Genomic DNA, 20,660 nt, shown 5'->3' on the forward strand with positions numbered 1-20,660 from the left:
CTAACACGGTGACCACTCTGAAACTTTGTTGGCTGTTGTCATAGGTTTTGACATGTGTTAATGCAGCATTACATCATCTTATGGGGACAGAACATTGCATGTGGAAGAGAATGAGGGATGAGAAGCAATGCACCAGAAGTGAGGTCATAGCCATAAAAATGCCTGTAGGTAGGAAAACAATTGTGTGCACACAGTACATGGGGCTCACTCAGCCTGGCCCTTCCCACTTCCATTTCTCCCAGAATGGAGAACCTGAACTGATGTAAAAATACACACAAATGGAGAATCTTCTGTGGATCCATGAACTTCTGTGGAAATTTCTGAAGTACCCCAAACAATTTCCTGTATTTGAGAAGATGCAAAGACATTTAAAAAGAGATGATATGCAACATGCATGGATCATTTGGTTTGGAGGGGCAGGGATGGGTGGGAGGTTTCCGTCCCCTGTCCCATTGGCAGTGGTGGGGGGGCAGCAGAAGCAGTGGGTGTGACAGCTTCCTGCAAAGGTGGCTCCCAGCTGGGACACCTTTTCTTTTTCCATTAAGCAAGAACTGTTGCTCGTCCATCCAAAGGTAAGAAAGGCTGGCAGCACCAGCATAGCCAGGTGCCAGCCCCTGCTCTTTCTTCAGATTCTTTTGCATCATGAGTCCTGGTTTCTTCAGCTAGAAAGGAGATAGGAGGAGGTGGAGCTCCAGGAGACATAAGTTCCTCATGGAGATGGCTGTGCTCCCCTTTCCATTAACTACGTAGGCACACAGCAGCAGCGGAGATTGGGGTGGAGAGCTTATCGTCTAGTCCAGTGAGGTGTTCCTAGTGTAAGGGACAGCAAGAAATGGTTGTAGGAGAATCAGGTAGCTAAGGCTGGCACCATTGACCAAGCAGACAGGGCAGAAGGGGCAACGTGGTAAGAAACTGGGACAGATAAATAGGGAGCAACTCACTTGTGAAGGGCCTTGAAGGCAAGTGCAGAGATAAAAGATCAGAGATAAAAGATCAGCATCTTGCAAGGACAGAAGGGATTCTCCCAGGCGAGGTCAATCAGCTCTAACCTGCATCCATAAACATTCTTTACCCGCTGCCCAGGGAGCACTTGAAAGGGTCAAATTTGTTCCTCCTGTTGAAAACAAAGAAACATCAATCAGTCTGACCCTTGCAACTGAAAGCCTCAGTGAACAATGTAAGCCTGGGGCAAACACACCAAAAGATGGGCGTGTGGGCACACACGCACACACACGCACACGCTTTGGGAAAGTGAGATCTGCTCTGTAGAGGGAGGTGATCACTACAAGCTGAGATCTGCCTGACCAAATTCAACAATCTGTACCATGAACCATCAGAAGCAAAACTCCTTTGAGCCTATTTTAGATACCAGACTAGGTTATTGCAAAGGTAATGTTGCCTAGATATGCAGCAGGCAGGGGTGGCTCCAGGTACCAGCACGCCAAGCGCGTGCTTGGGGCGGTAAGCCACGGGGGGCGCTCTGCTGGTTGCCGCAAGGGCGGCAGGCAGGTTGCCTTTGGATGGTCCGTTAGTCCTGCAGCTTCGGCGGACCTCCCACAGGCTGCCGCTGAATTTGCAGGACCGGGGACCTCCCGCAGGCAAGCTGCCAAAGGCAGCCTGCCTGCTGGCCGTGCTTGGGGCAGCAAAATACCTAGAGCCGCCCCTGGCAGCAGGGTCAGATAGTTGGCCATTTGAACTATTGTGAGGGCTCACTGTTTGGAGACATTAGCAATCCCTAGACAGGCAACAGAAAAAGAAAATCAGTTTGGTTCAGAGTTGCTTGAGTTGTGTTTATTTTGAGGGATAGATTGTATGCTTCTCGGGGCAGGAACAAGTTCTTCCTCCGTGCTTGGAAAGTGCCAAGCACATTTTGGGTGATACTGCAAATCCAACTAATAAACTCAAGAAGGGGGATCTCCTTAATTTTTAAAATGTAACATTTTAACCCTCAATATTCATGCCCCGGGGGAGACAAATAGCAGGTGCTATGCTTTTTAGCTACATGTGTTAGAAAACCCACGTGCTGCAATTTTTAAAAAGCATTTCCTTTAGGGAATTATTGATTTTTCTCCTATTAAACTGCAGGTGAAAAGCATCTAGCAGAGCACCCTGTTTAGTCACAGATGAGGCATCACATGGACAGCAGGAGCGAGAGCTTCCACATAAGCACTGTCCTGCCATTGTACCTTGTCACCTCTGGGGTTGAAAGGTCAGTTCACAGAGCATGGGGAATCTCCAACAATCATTTAGCAGGGATTTGCCCAAATGTCATTTCTGATCCATATGGGTTTTCAACCTCTTGCATTTTGATCTGGGCCTAACTGAAAGCAAGCCCCAGCTAGAACTGAAGTTTTACCTGGTTTTGAATCAAATCAAACTGCAAGTTTCCCATAATTTCAGTGAAAAACACCATGATCCCAATCTCTACTGTAAGTCTTGCATGTTGGGGGTCTGGCTGCAACACTAAACCATTGATATGGTTAAAAACCAAAGTTCACACTTGAAGTACCAGTTTGAAAGTTTCATTAAATAGGGGTATAGACCTGTTAAGCTCCTCCCCTACACACCCACTTCCCCCCCCCCAAACAAAGACATAATGATGGTCTGATTTTCATAACTGCTGAGCACCCCCAACTCCAAATGAGTCAGTGAGAGCTGTACCATTCAGTCCCTCTAGAAAGTCAGGTCTCCAGGACTCTAGCAAGGGATTCAGTCAGTCTACATTGCAGCACCAAAGTGTTTCAACCATGTTAGGGGTCACTACCCTGTGGTAAATGGTTCCTCCGAAGTGTTAGAGTTCGTAGAAGATTTAAATCTTCCCAGTATTGCCTGAACCCAGGCCCAGGTCATGCACCTTAGCAGATCTTCAGGATAAACCATGGCCAAATTTGACTTTGTAAAAGAACTCCAAAACTAGCCGTTTTGTTTTAAATATTGTTAATGTCACCCTTCAAGTTTGCTATTCAGACTTTGGCCATTTGGCAGAGATTGACAATGGGTCAATGTGATGCCACCACACTTAACTATGTAAGATGTGACTGCTACTTAGTAATGGGAAAGCACACAGTGAATGCACCAAGGCTATTTGAACATGTTCTGCTGCACAATGATATGGCACAATAGAAAACAGAGGGCCCAATTCTCATTTACACTGAGGGCTTTTTACACTGCCAGAGCACCAGGCCCAGTGCCTGAAAGTGAATCAAATCTGGAGCAGACAATTTTGAATTCAGCAATCTGATTAACCACTGCATCACTCCCATTTTATGGTGGTGTAACTTCAACTTCAGCCTGTAGCGGAGTGGCTATCCGCTCCCGCCTGGTGGGGCTTTAAAACAGCCCTGGGAAGGGGCTTTTGGCTGAGCTGACTAGGGAAGTGGCCGCAGCTGGAGGCCATGCCCCAAACTGAACAGGGATTATAAGAAGGCAGGGAAGCCAGGAGCAGACAGTCTCTCTCTGCCTTCAGAGAGGGATGGGCCTGGCTGCTTAGCTGGAGGCTAGATACCTGAGTGAAGCAGGGCTGGGAACAGGCTGAGGAGCTAGGGAAGCTCCAGCCTGGAAAGCCCCAGGCTGCGGCCTAGCAAAGGGCCACAGGTACTGGGAGTTGCAGAGGGCAGCCCAGGGGTAGGACAAAGCAGCAGGTCCAAACCCCTATTGCCTGTGATGAGTGGGCTGATACTGCAGTCTGCCCCAGGGTGTGGGGCTAGACCATGACTGTCAGTGGCCACTACTGAGGCAAAGTGGGGATAGTAGGGCGGCAGGGGTGAGTCGGCCCGTTTACACAGCCCCTCTGAAAAATCAGGTCCTATGTGTCTAAACACCCACAGCACCTGTTGAGTTCATCTGGAATTCTGGGTGCTCAGCACCTTTAAAAATAAAGCCCAACGTGTCTCAAGTTGGGCACCCAAAGATGTAATCACACCCGTCAGAGGCCACTTTAGAAAATTTTGGCCTCTACACCCAAGAAAAGTGATTTTAAAAAGTCACAACTTGGACTTTAAGATAATTTTGTCTCTTAGAATCTAGGGTCACCTCCAGGATTTCTGCAGCAATAGCTTCATTAGGTAAGTATTTCTGTGTAGGAGTATTACTGGGCTCTCAGCAGCCTGCTGAACTCTTCTGTGGGGAAAAACAGCTTTATCTTTACTAATACCACAAAGCACAACTGAACTCTTCACAGTACTCCAGATTTCAGATCAGCAGGGAAAGCATCAGGTACTGACAAACTGACCATACTGGTTCTCCTGGGTCAAAAATGGGCAAAAGCAATCGGGTTTGCCGAACAGCAGTGAAGATCCCAGCAATTTAGCCCTCTCTCTTTCTCATTTACTTTCAAGTGATGTTGACATCAGCAATGGACAGTTTCCAAACACATTGCATAACGGTGGTGAGATCAAGAGAAAAAAAAGGATTTTTTTTTTTTTGCTACTGCTGACTCAGCCTGACTGGGGCATAACCAGCCAAGGTGGAGTCCACAAACTCACCCTAGGGCCAGGCTGATGCAGCCAAAATTGATTCATTTGTCAGAGTGTTTTCAAAAAGCATGAACTCTACACCATACTGCCCCAGAATTTGGAATCTGCAGCATTTCCTGCTGCCTCAGGATCTTCCCAGACTCCTCATTGATGCTGGACCCCAATTAACAACAGCTGCTAAAATAGTATTTTCTCACCTTTCCCTGAAAGACATGGGCTTCCCCACAGCTATCCACAAAACAAAGCCTACCTGGGAGTGGAACTCCAGGCACTGAAAACAACTCCAGCTGGTGCAGCACACAGCTGCTCAAATACTAAGCAACACAGTTTGCCATGAGCTCATCCCTCTAGAGCTCTGATCACTATGCTGGTGCGCCACTTGATACCAGATGAAAAAAAGGTTGGGAGGTCTTGATTCTTGAAGCCTTAAGTGGGTTAGGCTTACATTCGCTCTGGGCCTGTCTACACTGGGGAAATTGAAAATTTCCTAGTGTTGCTAGCACCAGTTCAACTCCACTAGTGTTAATGTAACACTGATTCCCTGGAAGGGCGGGGGGTCATCAGCTGTGAGGACTGAACCCGAGACCCATGGATGAGCCTGTGCTGCATGAGCTAAAAGAACCAACTCTTAAGTAGCAGGCTCATCCAGCTCTAGTTGGCCTACCCACCATTAGAGGGAGACAGTATTCCACACCAAGTAGGCATAGCTTACGTTTGCAGATTAGGCCCCTAAAGTAGAAGGCCCCTGGCTGTTGACACTGTTTTACAGAAGCCTACATGACCCCTCACTTAGAAGAGTCTCAGTAGACATCAGGATGTCTACTGCTGTTAGACACAGTATGAACATTTTTGAGAAAAAAAATCATCCCCGGTGTAGACAGAGCTGGGCTAAACACTTTTCCCTCCAGGACTTAAGATCTACAATAGTGGCTGCTTTACTAAGGAACAATGGACCTACCAAGGACTAGAATGAGACAAGCAGGAGACTGAACTTGTAGAGAATAACCCACAGCCTGTGCAACTCCTTTCCATATGAGTCAAGACAGACCCTAAATCTTATGGATTTCATAATGGAAGGTAATACCCAGCTGTTTGCCATGGCCTCCCCTCTGTTAAAGAGCGATCCCTGCTCCCTCAAAGAGCCACCAAAAATCCCTGCCTATTCTTGGAAAGGTCGGATAAAAATCAGCGACAGAATCTATGTTTAGCCTACCCAGCTGGGTTCACATAACTCTGCAAGGTGCTCGGATAGCACAATGCTTCAGTGCAAGATAATTAGACAACATAATAGGAGGTATGACTTCCATGGCTTGTGCTTATTCTGTACAACTGTCTCACTAGGTACAACTAGCAGAGCATAGAAACATTGCATGAATAGAGTGGGGAAGGGCCAGTGAATAAGGAAAGCACCAGTGGCACTTGTCTAAACTGCTATTTGTATTACAGTGATTCCTGAGATTGGGGCCCAGCTTATTGTGCTATGCATTGTGCACATAGCCACAAGAGTTAGTCCATGCCCTGAAGAGTTTGCAATCCAAAAGTCAAACCACCCCCATTTTACAGAAAGGGAAACTAAGGCATAGATTAGTGCAATTTGCTTAAGTTACACAGGAAGTTGGTGACAGAGCCAGGAACCAGACCTAGATCATCTGAATTCCAATCCAAGGCCTTAACCACAAGATCACCCTTCCTTATTCCTGTTTATAAACATGGCTGTATGCTAATGCATTGTTGAACAGCTGCCAGGTTTCCACCCAGAGGCAGCTGCATCTCAGTGACACATGAATCAATTTGTGAGTGCAGAGCTGGCTCTGGACAGCAACTTAAGGACATTCATGCATGTGTTTAATATCCATGGTTCCTGCCATGTTTATGAACGTAGTAGAAGTCTCATGGCACACGGGTATATCTCTGCACATTTCCTTAGTGCCCAGCAAGAGCCAGTGTGGAGGGAACGACTTGGTAACCCACTGGTTACAGGCAGCACTGGACAGGCCTATTTTAAGAAGCAGTATATAGCTGGAGAGTCAGCAGAGGTGATTAGGCAGGAGCCTTGTGATCCAGGCTCTGTGACTGGAGCAGGGAGACAGAGTAGCAGGCAGCAGCCTTGAGTACTGCTGATGGGTGAGGTGGGAGCGAGAAGACAGAGTCTATCCAGGGGAAGATAGCAATGGGCTGGGGAGTAGGGGAATCCAAGCAGATGAAGATTTACACTAGGCTGGGGGAAAGTCTGTCAAAGTAGCTCCAAGCCTTGTTTAGCTGCAAGCAGGCCTGATACTCAAAGGGGAGGGATGGTTTTGATAATTTATGAGGCGGCCAGCAGCAAACTCGACTAGAGGAGAATTTATCCTCTAAGCTCATTATCCTATCTAAGAAGGAGATGAGGTTAATTTAGGATGATTTGTCTGGGACGAACTCCGGTCTCTTACTATTTATCACCGCACATGATTACAAACTGATGGAGGCGAAACGCATCATCTCTGGGGCAAGAGGACTGGTGGCAGTGGGGTCAGGCAGGAAATACTTCCTGAAGGCACCACCTCCATGTTGAGGGAATCCTCATCCTTGGGGCCTTTCTAGAATGGCTTCTTAGCCCAGCTCTCACCACCAGCACAATCCATATATGCCCCGAAACTACACAACATTTTCATAGTTATCTGGAAGTAAATATAAAATCACTGCTGATAAAGTTTACGGACGACACAAAGCTTGTCAACATGATAAACGATGAGGTTGGGGCAGTCACACAAAGCGATCTGGATCACTTGGTAAACTGGGCCCATTTAAACAATATGTATTTTATATGGGGAAATGCAAAGTTAGACATCTAGGAATAAGGAACGCAGACTATGCCTACAGAATGGGAGACTGTGTCCTGGAAAACAGTGATTCTGAAAAGGATCTAGGGGTCATAGAGGATCCTATACTGGACAAGCAATTGAACATGAGCTCCCTGTATGATGTTGCGGCAAAAAGAGCTAATTACATCTGCGGATATAATAAACAGGAGTAATGAGTAGGGAGGCGATTTTACCTCCATTTATAATGTATTGGTGAGATTGATAGTGGAATACTGCATCCAGTTCTAGTGTCTACATGCTCGGTTGAGGAGGAGTGGAAGTGTGCTGAAAAGATCTAGAACTATTAAGGATGGAGTAAAGCCATCCAGCCCCCACTAGCACCTCTAGCAGGTGAATCTCATTTTCATCAGTGATTGCTCAGGTCCATTACGAGTTAAATGAACCTTAATCCTTTTCTTGAACTAATCCATAGACCTCTTTCATTGCTTATTTCAGAAGGTAATTTCAAATTTCAATGCCTCTCTGGGAAAATAAGACCTTCCTTGTAATTAATCTGAACCTTAAAGTGCACTTATTGTCTGAAAAGTGAGCGCAACTGGATAACTTGAACTCAACTCACACTTGGGTGATGTGCAGGGACGGCTCTAGCTTTTTGCCGCCCCAAGCCATGGGGGCACCCTGCTGGTCCCTGCGAGGGCAGCAGTCAGGCAGCCTTCGGCGGCTTGCCTGCAGGCAGGGCCAGCTTTAGGAAGTGCGGGGCCCAATTCGAACAGTTTTGGCAGAGCCTCAGCAGGGATGACTTAAAAAAAACCAACCAACCAAAAAAAAAAAAAACCACGTGGGGCTTGTACTCACCGGGCAGAGCTCCGAGTTTTCAGCGGCACTTCCACAGCAGGTCCTTCACTCGCTCCAGGTCTTCGGCGGCACTGAAGGACCCGCCACCGAAGTGCTGCCGAAGACCCAAAGCAAGCGAAGGACCTGCCGCCAAAGTGCCGCTTAAGACCCGAAGCGCCGCCAGGTGAGTAAAAATTAAAAAGGTGCCTTTAGCCAGGGAAGGGATTCTCACTGGGCTCGGGGCCCTCTTAGGCGCAGGGCCCGATTCGGGGGAATTGGTGGAATAGGCCTAAAGCCGGCCCTGCCTGCAGGAGGTCTGCTGGTCCCACGGCTTTGGTGTACCCCGCCGCCGAATTACTGCCAAAGCCGTGGGACTGGCGGACCTCCCACAGGCAAGCTGCCGAAGGCTGCCTGACTGCTGACCTCACAGGGACTGGCAGGGCACCCCCCGTGGCTTGCTGCCCCAGGCATGTGCTTGGAGCGCTGGTGTCTGGAGCTGCCGCTGGTGATGTGCGAGGCAGGAGAGAGTTCATCTCCCCCTCCTGCAGCCACATTGGCTCTGTAGGGCTAGCAAAAGTCAAATCTTTACATTGTTAGCAAGGGAACGGAAGTTTCACCTTCCTGCCAGAGCAACATTGTTCCGTGCAGTACATTTTCTAGCATTTTGTCTCACTTCTTGTTACTGTATTAGGGTTGAGCAGATGTGACTCAAGGGAGCAGTTGTGTGTGACTGTTTAAAAACCAAATGCTAACTCCCAGTCATTCACACTTGCAGGCCCATAGTCCTGGGGTCTGAGAAGGTCTCTTACCAAATCTTGGTTTGTGTGATCCCTTTAGACAATTATATATTGTAAGAAGACATCCCAGCACGTACGTACGTACGTACACACACACACACACACACAGAGTGAATTTTTCCTCCAGGCTAAACAGTCTGTTGCTCTAGCAATTCCATGGCTGCTACAGACTGCCTATTTATCATCTACTTCTAATCCTCACCTTAAAACTGCATGAATTTGATGTTCATCAACTATTTCCCATGCTGTGTGTGCATAAACCTCAGGGACACCAGGGAGGATTGACCTTGTGACCTGCTCCTCCAAAAAACACAGGCCATAGTGTTTAACTACTAGGTAGTGCCAAGCAACCACCATTTAGGACATAAATTAGGAAGAACACTGCATCCAAATTAAATTACAGGGGCACATACAGAGGCAGGATAGAATTGTCCCAGTTGGAATCAGGCCACCAACATCACCACACTTCTTGTTGAGAAAGTGCATCTTTCAGTACCACAAATTGTCAGGGCTTCAGTTTTACCTCTCATCTGAAGGATGACATTTCCAACCACAGAGTGGTCTTTAGCACTAGAATGGGGCATTGGTGCTGTTTTGATCCAGAGGTAAGAGTGCTACCTATTGAATTAACACTGCTTCCTATAGCAACCTGATATAGTAGAGATCTGTCTCCACTGAATCTAGTGCTGAAGAATCTGTGCCTACAGAAATGGGCCGAAACTTTAGAGTTTGGATCTGAACTTCCATAACATTCAGATGTTCAGATCCAGGGGTTTAGTTTGTACTGATATCTTGGAATATGTCTACACAGCAAGCCAGCAAACCACATAGGCGCAAGTCTCAGAACCTGGGTCTACAGATTCAGACTCGTGCTGTGGTGCTAAAAATAACTGTCCATGTTCCTGCTTGAGCTAGAGCTTGAGGTACCTTGGGTGACCCAGTGCAGCTTGTGACAGCACAGCTTGCGATGGTCTGGCTGTAGATTGCGTTCAGTGCTGGGCACAAAGGCTGTGTCCCAGTCCTGTGTGTCTGGGGTGTGTTGATAGCAAGGGGAGAAGATGAAAGTCGAAACATGGTGTGCAGGCCCAGGGGCAGCTAGTAGCACAACAGACTGTTGTTGGGAGGAGGAATGACAAAGACACTTATTGAGGATTCCAAAGGCGGGATGCCAACATCTGTGTCTTGTACCCCTGTGGATGTAACTCATCCTCACTCAATCACAGCCCATTACCCTTCTGTAATGAGTCACATGAATCCCTCAGCTTGAGGGCAGCCCTATAGAAGAGTGTGACCAATGCTTGATGCTTTGGTGTTTCACTTTCTGTGAAACAGTTTTTGCCTTCCCTTCCCAAACAGAGGATAAAAACCAAGAGTGAGAGGATTTAGACCTGCTGGTCAGAGTGACTATGACTAGGAGCAATGCAATGAGACCTCACAGTGAGATCTATTATACTGTGAAATACACTCCCAAGGGAAGTGGTGATAGCCTCATCACTTGGGACATTTCAAAGCTGGATTGGACAAAGCAGCACATTCAGGGCTTTATACAGCCAGACAAAGTCCTCAGAACATGTACATATGGCATCAGGGATAACACTCAGGACCTTCTGCTTCTAAACCCCCACCACCCTCTACCATTTGTGCTCATTATGCGCTCATGTATTAGAGCTTTTAGCTTCCAGGGGCTTCCAGTCAATGAGCAACACGTACAAGTCACTAATCAGATGCATTACAGCTGCAGCTGATGGAACTAGTAAGTGAAACTAGTAAGCTAATCAGGAGTCAGTAACCCTGTTACTGAAGCTCTCTAGCCCTATCCCACCCTGGCATGGCAGTGAGTTTGGTGTGGAATCCATGGAACAGGCCTGGTGAGTTCTGCACTACACTCACTTGAGGACCTGCACTCACAAACCACTGAAAAAGTACAAGTCCCTGATACGATTATCTGTAATCTCCAAGGTGCCTTGTATATGCTTAGTTTTGCCTTAGACTTTTCAGAGCCCTGGAGAACAGAGTCTCTGCAAAGCATGAATCAAATCCTTTAAAAAAAAAGTTTGCATGGGCTAGGCAGTGCCAGAGGTTATCACATCAGCCTTTCCCTTCGAGAGAAGGGAGTGACTCTAGCCAAATTATTGATGCCCACTGGGGGAGAGGATGTGGCGAGCCCCTTCAACAGCCCTGCCCTGGTGGCAGCTGGAATGTACCTGCCTGAGCTCCATGAGCACTGAAAGCGGTGGTCACTGTCACAAAAGGAATTTCAGATATCAGGGGGCTGTGAACACCCCCTGCTGGTAAGTGGTAGGGATCCCAGCTAGCTTGGGGAAAACAGGTATGGAAAAGGTTGAGATCTACCATATTAGAAAGTTGGCTAAAGGTCTGCCCCAGGGAGAGAAAGTGCTCTCTCTTTTCCAACTGTGAAGCTGGGGAGCACATCTTACTGCTGAGAGCACTTAGGGCTAGAGATGCTACATCTGCTTCTCTACCACCAAGAGTAACACCTCCAGCCAGCACTACTTGGGCAGGAGGCTTCTTTGCCCTCCTCCAGGGTGACCAGATGTCCCCACTTTATAGGGACAGTCCTAAGAGTCAGGGCTTTTTCTTATATAAGCGCCTATTACCCCTCACCCCCATCACACTTGCTGTCTGGTCACCCTACCTTCCTCACAGTGTGGCTCCAGATCAGAGTGTCATAACAGAGCCTTCAGTATGAAATAGCAGACAAGCCTGAGTAGTCACACTTTCTATCCCTCTCATGCTGACAAAGCTTAAGAGACAGGATTAAACATTTTGTAAAAACCAACTGCTAGACCCTCCCTAGCATCCCGGGTTCGGATTACTTGGAGCTCACAATGGGACATGGACAGATCTCTAGGGGTGAGAACTGAGTTCCACCTGTTGCCTATTTTGTCCTGGGCCCCTTTGCACATACAGTCACCAAGTAAGCAGGGTGGTGTTTTTTGGGTTGAGGATGCTTTTCCACTAGGAACTAGGTGGAGGAAACCTGACCCCATTACACCACTACCATTGTCCAGTTAGAAATGGCCTGGGCTGGATTTTAGCCAATTACATAAAGAAACCAAAGAAAAATTCTATATATAGATATATAGCCCTTATGTTAGATCATACAAAAAACAAAAGGTTTTAAACACACCTGTTGCCTCTGCGGCAGCAGCTACCATAAAACGTACACATCCCATCATCAGAGCACTTCAGAACATGACTACAGATTGCCTGGGGAAAATATTAGGTGAGATGTGAGAGGAAGTTGTTAATAAAAATCAGTTCATATTTGTTAATTTCAGCTCCATGCATTCTCTGGGAATGAAAATCAAATTAGATTTTTTTAAGATGAGAAATAGGGACCATGTGAAAAGCAGCCAGGGGGCCGGGGTAAGGGGGAGCGAGACAGCTGGAGCCATTTGGAGGAAGACAATTTTCCAAACTTCTCAAAAAGTTTATAGACAAAGGAGAGTAAAATGAAGTTAAAAGCTGTAAAACAAATACCTTGGCAGGGCCTCACACACTGCTATGCTCTATGCCCTACTTTATCTCCATGACCATTAAGAGTTTAAATGACAAAAAACATACAAGCCAGAGAGAAAAGGCAATACGAGCTCTTTCCTACAAGAGCAGCACAGCTGCTGCATAGCTCATTGCAGACAGCTGGACTCTACAACTCTCAACAGGTCCTTGTATACCCACAGGAGCAGGAGTGCTGGAACAATTTGTACAGTGGGGGTGCTGAGAGCCATTGAATCCAACTGTAAACCCTGTATATGATGGACACAACTTCCAGCCAGGGTGTGTGGCAGCAGCTCAGGTTCCAGCACCTATGCGCAGGAGATGCCAAGTTCAGTGCCAGTGCAGTTCACACATGCAGCTCAGGTATGTTCCTTCAGAGTAAGGGGAGGAGCAGCAGTTTAAACAGCATGCTTATAATTCTTCCATTATGGTAACAAGGAGTCACACATGCCTCCAAGCCTTGAGCTCAAAACATGGTATTCAAGGGCAAGCTAGGGAGCCCTCCGCCGGCCCATATGCCTTAGGGCATCATGCGGCCAGTGTGGAACAGTTGCAGAGCTGAGTTAGGAGACCGACTCCAAAGGTACCCAGCACCATCTGTCAGATTTATTGAGATGACTCTGCTCCCCAGACATCTGCTTTGGTGGCAAGGTCCCCCTAGGACATGCCCTGGGGACTGACTGCACAGACGGAGATTAATGGTCTCCAATCTCCTTTTGCTTCCAAGTCCTGTGTCCTTTTGGTTTCTTTCTCCAGTGTGACTGATTTAACAATGTGTCTGGCATATCCTCCCTGCTGCACACACAGGCTGTAGTTTGCATTTTGGCACTTGTTTTGCTGGTCTAAATCTACCAGGGTTATTATTTCTTACCTTAGACCTTAGTCCATCCTGTGCTTTGCTGCACATTGGGCTACCCACATTTGCCATCCTTGTCTGTCAACTGCCCTTCTCTCCAAATCTTCCCATTTCATGTTGAGGTGCTTGATGTCATTCAGAACTGTTCATTTCCATGTTATTTGTGGTCTTCCTCTCTTTCTTCTTGCGTTTTCTAGCTTCCATTGAAGGATGGTATTTGGTAAGCATTCTTTTTCCATTCTCAGCACATGTCCCAGCCACTGATGTCTTCTTTTGTAGATTATTTGTGAGAGGGTACCTTGTCCAGTAATTTTTCTGCAAAAAGAACAGGAGTACTTGTGGCATCTTAGAGACTAACAAATGTATTTTAGCATAACAATTTTTCTGACTTCTTCATTTGTCTTCCTATCTCTATATGTTATTCCCAATATTCTTCTCAGACATTTGTGATGAAATGCATCCAGCTTTTGTACATCTTTCTTGGTAAGTTGCCATGTCGCACTGCTATATGTTGTGATGGCGATAACAATTGCTTTGTACATATCCAATTTTGTCTTGAAGGAGATGTTTTTGAGTCTTCCAAATGCAGCATTGGCCTTCCCAATTCTTCTTCTTATTTCCTCGGAACTAGTACCATCTTGGTTGATGGTACTTCCAAGAATCGTAAAATTGTCCACCTTCTCCAGTTTCTCCTCTTCAATTTTGATTTCTGTCTCTGTAGTTCCCATTTACATGACTTTACATTTCTTTGCCTTGTATCTCAAACCTATCTTCTCCATTACTTCTTTTACTTGGTTTGTGCATTTTTGTAGTCCTTTGGCATCTTCACTGATAAGAGAGATGTCATCAGCAAAGTCTAGATCAAATAGCTTTGAATTGTTCCATTTTAGGCCATATGTATCACTGTCACATTGTTTTAATCCATACTCAATGACTAGCATAAACAAAAAAGGAGACAGGACGCATCCCTGCCTTATACCTGTCTCGATGCTGAATGGCTTAATCAATTTTCCATTTTAATTCAGCATTTTGAGTTGGTGTAGAATACCTTCATAATGATAATTAATTTTGTTGAAATTCCATATTGTTCCACAATTTTCCACATTTTCTCTCTGTTTACACTATCAAATGCCTTTTGAAAGTCCACAAAATTGATGGCAAGACTGCCTTGGAATTCAATCGTATTCTCAATAATCTGCCTCAGGGTGAAAATAGTGTCTTTGCATAATCTCCCTTGTCTAAATCCAGATTGTTGTTCACGTAGGATGGTATGTCTCTTTCTTTTCATTCTGTTCAGGAGGACTGCTGAACAACACCATAATTGCGTGTAGTAATTTACAGACAGAGGGCAGGTCCCTGTCCCACAGAATTTACAGGATATTACAGGATGCTGAGCACTTTCAACTTCCATTGACTTCTATGGAAACAGAGTTATTAGCATCCTTGTGCAGGTACTCAGCATTTAGCAGCATTAGGAATAAATAGTAAGGGATGACTATAAACACCTTGTGAGGAGGGGAGTGGGTATGGGAGGAGTAGGGGTACAACAAGGGAAGGTCAGGAGATAGAAAATGGAGTCCTAAGTGCATGTTTTACAAATGAATCTATTAACACTTGGGGACAAAATCTGGAGATGAAGCTATTGATAGAGGACGGGATGAAATCAGTGATTTGCAGAGGAATTTCAAGGAAGAGCATCAAGTCATTTTATACACAAGAGGCCACAAAGATAAGGCTCAGAGCTGCCTGTTGGAGAAGGGGACAAAGGGAGCATCAAGATGGGAGAGCAAATAGGGCACCAACAGAGCAACATTTGGGTCAACTATTCTCCCTCATCCACCTACCTCTCTGCTGTCTCCACTGTATTTCTCAGTTGCTTGTATCTCCTCAGCTATGTGTCTACTCTATCTATAGCTTAGTGGCCTAAGTTTCAAATACCTCCCAGATGCAGAGATTCGAATGCCTGTAGTGCTGATTCTTTTCTGTCACCATAACTTCAATTTCATGCAAGTCACTCTATGTGGTTCTTTTAATGGAGACTCTAAAAAAACTAGGTCCTCTGTGATCAAATAAAGATCTCAGAGAACTTTTCATGAGAGTAGGGGTTTGCCACAGTATCTCTGTCCAAACCAAAGCTTTCCTCTTCTTCCCACTTGTGTGCAATACATGGTCTGCCTGAGCGCAGCCCTCCTCCCTAGAACTGGCTGCATTTCAGCAGTGTTCTGTAGTTTGTGACACTGCTTCAAGATGGATTGTGGTCCACTAGGAAGAGCACAGGATTGGACACTAGGATACATGGACTTCTCAGAGTGGCTTCCTGTGTGATCACTGGGCAAATCACTTAACTGGTCTGGGCTTCAGCCCCCCTCCCTCATACAATGGATAAAGATTTGCCCTCCTTTACAAAGCACAGAGATGCTGGGAAGAAGAATGATACATATTCAAAGAGGTTACATAAGCGTAAAATATTGTGTAGCTACCTATTTGATGAAGACAGAACATTTACCAGTGTTAGTTCAGCCAAGTGATTGCTGGTATTATAGATCTTATTCCAGATCCTGTGACAGGTGAATGGGTGTGCCTGTTTGACAGGATGCTGAAAAGGTATCTACACTTATCTAAATGACACCTGCATCATCATCATCAGTGCTTCTGTAGTATTTCTTCTCCATTGCTCTCAAGGTGCTCCCAAAGGCAGCAAAGCATTGTCATCTTCCTTTACAATGGGTATGGTGAAGAAGTTAAATGAGTTGCCTAGGCTCTGACAGCAAAGCAAGGGAAAAGCCAGTGAGACACTACCCAAGAGCACCTATGGTTGAGAGGTACCTCACCCTTCCCTCACTTTAGCTTGCAGGGGTGTTCTCGGCCTGCTGCACATCAGCTCCCTGAAACCACCAGTCTCTGGCCTGGTCTACACTAGGCGTTTAAATCGGTTTTAGGAGCGTAAAACCGATTTAACGCCACAACCGTCCACACTAGGAGGCACCTTATATCGATTTTAATGGCTCTTTAAATCGGTTTCTGTACTCCTCCCTGACGAGAGAAGTAGCGCTAATATCGGGATTAACATATCGGAATAGGGTTAGTGTGGCCGCAAATCGACGGTATTGGCCTCCGGGCGGTATCCCACAGTGCACCACTGACCGCTCTGGACAGCATTCTCAACTCGGATGCACTGGCCAGGTAGACAGGAAAAGCCCCGCGAACTTTTGAAATTCATTTCCTGCTTCCCCAGCGTGGAGAGCTCATCATCACAGGTGACCACGCACAGCTCATCAGCACAGTTAACAATGCAGTCTCCTGAGAATCGAAAAAGAGCCCCAGCATGGACCGCTCGGGAGGTACTGGATCTGATCGCTATATGGGGAGAGGATTCAGTGCTAACAGAACTGCGTTCCAAAAGACGAAATGAAAAAGTATTTGAAAGAATTTCTAAGGCTATGACGGATAAAGGCCACTGCAGGGACTCAGTGCAGTGCAGAGTGAAAGTTAAGGAGCTCAGACAAGCCTACCAGAAAACCAAAGAAGCAAACGGAAGGTCCGGGCAGGTCGAAAAACATGCCGCTTCTATGCTGAGCTGCATGCAATTTTAGGGGCTGTGCCACAAGTACCCCACCCTGACCGTGGATTCCGAGGTGGGGTTGTAATCTCTGCCATGTCTGAGGATTATGCAGACGGGAAGATGAAGATGAAGAAGAAGAGGAAGACCTAGCAGAGAGCACACAGCACTCCGTGACCCCAGCAGCCAGGAGCTTTTATCACCCTGACGGAATTACCCTGCTCCCAGCCCTCACAAGCAACTATTCCAGACAATGACGCCATGGAAGGGAGCTCTGGTGAGTGTACCTTTGCAAATAGCAAACATTGTTTTTTAAGCAAGCCTTTTTTAATGATTGATTTGCCCTGAGGACTTGGGATGCAATCGAAGACAGTAAAGTAACTTAGAAAAGTTTGTTAACATGTCCGGGATTGAGAGGAAATCCTCCAGGGACATCTCGATGAAGCGCTCCTGTAGGTACTCCAGAAGCCTTTGCAGAAGGTTTCTGGGCAAGGCATCCTTGTTCCGCCCACCATGGTAGGACACTTTACCATGCCATGCATGTAGCAAGTAATCAGGTATCATTGCGTGGCAAAGCATAGCAGCGTATGGTCCCGGTGACTGCTGGCATTCAAGAAGCATCCGCTCTTTATCTTGTTCTGTTATCCTCAGCAAAGTGATATCGTTCAGGATAACCTGGTTAAAAATCAGGAATTTAAGTAAGGGGGGTGGCCATTTTTCTACTGGGTTCGTGGAATGCAGCAGCTTAAAAAAACACTTTCCTGCGGGGAGGGGAGGAGTGAAATGCCGATGATCTTTTCTGTTTGGTCACGGCGATCTTCCCAAGCTACCGGACAAGCAGTGGGTGGGGAGGGGAAGGTTGTTGATTAGCAGGGAGCTAGCGTGGTATTAGCCATGCGTTGGGGGGGAGGGGTAAATCACTGAGACAGAGGCTTACCATGGCCGCATGCAAGCTGAATTCTGATGCCTGGACCTGATGTGTCTGTGAGATCTGTAACCCCAGAGCTGCAAGCAGTCACTATTAAGATGAAAAATGCGACCTTGTAGGGAAATCACATGTGCTAGGTGAATAGTGATGTTCACTGTGAAACAGTATAACCATTGTTCTGTAAAATGTATCTTTCTAAATATTTATCTCCCTCATGCAGCTGCAAATTTTTCAACCATCCCTCCTCCATCCCAAAGGCTAGCACAGATAAGGCAGAGGAAAAAGAAGACGCGAGATGAGATGTTCTCGGATATTATGGAAGTTACACGCAATGAAAGAGCTCATCTGAATGAGTGGAAGGACGTGGTTTCAAATTACAGGAAACAGGCCAGTGAACGTGAGGACAGGAGGGACAATCGAGATGAGAGGTGGCGGCAGGAAGACCGGCAGGAAAATCAGCGGTTGCGGCAGGAAGATCAGCGGTGGCGGGATGCAACTCTGGGGCTGCTGCGTGATCAAACTGACATGCTCCGGCATCTTGTGGAGCTTCAGGAACGGCAGCAAGATCACAGAGTGCCGCTGCAGCCCCTGTATAACCACCCTCCCCCCTCACCATGTTCCTTAGCCTCCTCACCCAGATGTGTAAGAACGCGTGGGGAGGCACTCCACCCCGTGGACAGCCCAACCAGAAGGATGTCGTTACTCTGAATTTTTTTTTTAATGGCCTTCTCCATCCCTCCTATCCTCCTCCCAAAGCACACCCTTACTTCTCTCCCTCTTTTTATAATGAATCAATAAAGAATTCATGCTTTTTAAATGAGAGTGACTTTATTTGCATAAGTAAGCTGTACTCGAAGGGAGAGTGGGAGTTGCTTACAGGGACTGAGTCAATCAAGGGGGTTGGGTGTTCATCAACAAACACAGCAGTCACACTGTACCCTGGCCATTGATGAAGCTCCAAAGCTTCTCTGATGTGGTGTGCTCTTCTAATCTCCCTGGTGTCTGGCTGCGCGTAATCAGCGGCCAGGTGATTTGCCTCAGCCTCCCACCCCGCCATAAAGGTCTCCCCCTTACTCTCACAGAGATTGTGGAGAATACAGCAAGCAGCAATTGTTGGGAATATTTTGCTAGCTCGGCAGATGGTAGTGTGGGAAGCTTGAGATGTTTAGGTTTTTAGGTTGGGTTAATTAGGCTGTGAGTTTTGTTATGAGAAGTTGGCCTTGGCTAGCTTCTCTCAAGCAGGCAATAATAGGATAATAAATTAGAAAGCTGTCTAGGATGATGTTACCCTATGAAGTTATAGCAGTGCTTGTGTGTATTTTGTTAACCAATTAGCAATTGCTTGCTTGCCTGCTTCAAGAGTAAAGATGTATGCTGGAGAGAAATAAATGACTCTGCTACCAATCAAACTGACTGTTGAGCTTTGTCCAGGTCCGTCTGCGATGCGACAAGCAATAACATAGGGGACATTGGTTTGGCTGAGGTCTGAGCGAGTCAGTAATGTGCGCCAGCGCGCCTTTAAATGGCCAAATGCACATTCCACCACCATTCTGCACTTGCTCAGCCTGTAATTGAACAGATCCTGACCACTGTCCAGGCTGCCTGTGTATGGCTTCATGAGCCATGGCATCAAGGGGTAGGCTGGGTCCCCCAGGATAACGACAGGCATTTCAACATCCCCAACTGTTATTTTCTGGTCTGGGAAGTAATTCCCTTGCTGCAGCCGTTTAAACAGAGTAGTGCTTCTGAATCATGAACCCTCCTGGCCATCCCACGTGGATGTTTGTGAAGATCCACCAGTGCTTGCAGCACCATTGAAAAGTACCCCTTCCGGTTTTGCCCTGGTGCTGCGGTGCCAAGATAGGGATATGGGTTCCATCTATCGCCCCACAGTTAGGGAATCCCAGTGCAGCAAAGCCATCCACTATGGCCTGCACGTTTCCCAGAGTCACAACCTTCGTAGCAGCAGCTTAGTGATTGCTTTGGCTACTTGCATCACAATAGCCCCACAGTAGATTTTCCAACTCCAAATTGATTCCCGACTGACCGGTAGCTGTCTGGCGTTGCAAGCTTCCACAGGGCTATCACTCGCTTCTCTACTGTGAGGGCTGCTCTCATCTTGGTATTATGGCGTTTCAGGGCAGGGGCAAGCAAGTCACAAAGTTCCATGAAAGTGCGTTTCGCAGCCACTGGGAATCGCCCCACACCTGCAACACAATGCGGTCCCACCAGTCAGTGCTTGTTTCCGGGCCCAAAATCGGCGTTCAATGGATAGAATCTGCCCCATTACCATCAGGATCTCCAAAGCGCCGGGCCCGCGGTTTGAGAGAATTCTGTGTCCCTCATCACTGTCATCGCATCCGCCTCTTACTCGCCTCGGTTCAAGGTCCTGGTTCAGCATATACTGCACGAGAGTGCGCGAGGTGTTTAAAACATCCACGATTGCGGTATGGAGCTGAGCACGGTCCATGCTTGCTGTGCTATGGCGTCTGCACAGTTCACCAAGCAAAAAAGGCGCGAAACGGTTGTCTGCCGCTTTCAGGGAGGGAGGGAGGGGTGAGGCTGTACCCAGAACCACTGATTTTTGCCCCATCAGGCACTGGGATCTCAACCCGGAAATGCCAAGGGGCGGGGGAGGCTGCGGGAACTATGGGATAGCTACGGGATAGCTACCCACAGTGCAACGCTCCAGAAATCGACGCTAGCCTCGGACCATGGATGCACACCACCGATTTAATGTGTTTAGTGTGGCCGCGCGCACTCGATTTTATAAAATCTGTTTTACAAAACCGGTTTATGCAAATTCGGAATAGTCCCGTAGTGTAGACGTACCCTCTGGCAGCATGAGCACTGCTTTCCAGGCCTTGCTCTGTCTGTACAGGTTAGCA

At 47.0% G+C, this 20,660-nt stretch overlaps 1 long non-coding RNA gene across 2 annotated transcripts in view; it reads right to left on the reverse strand.

The window, feature by feature from the left end:
- Positions 1-347: 347 nt before the first annotated feature.
- LOC120391622 overlaps positions 348-20,660 on the reverse strand; it is a 38,925-nt gene continuing 18,612 nt past the window's right edge. For both annotated transcript variants that reach the window (XR_005591417.1, XR_005591416.1), the window contains exon 2: positions 348-1,114. This is a non-coding gene — a long non-coding RNA (uncharacterized LOC120391622). The remainder of the gene's footprint in view (positions 1,115-20,660) is intronic.

This window comes from Mauremys reevesii, linkage group 1 (assembly GCF_016161935.1).
Source record: "Mauremys reevesii isolate NIE-2019 linkage group 1, ASM1616193v1, whole genome shotgun sequence".
Lineage (NCBI taxonomy): Eukaryota > Metazoa > Chordata > Testudines > Geoemydidae > Mauremys > Mauremys reevesii.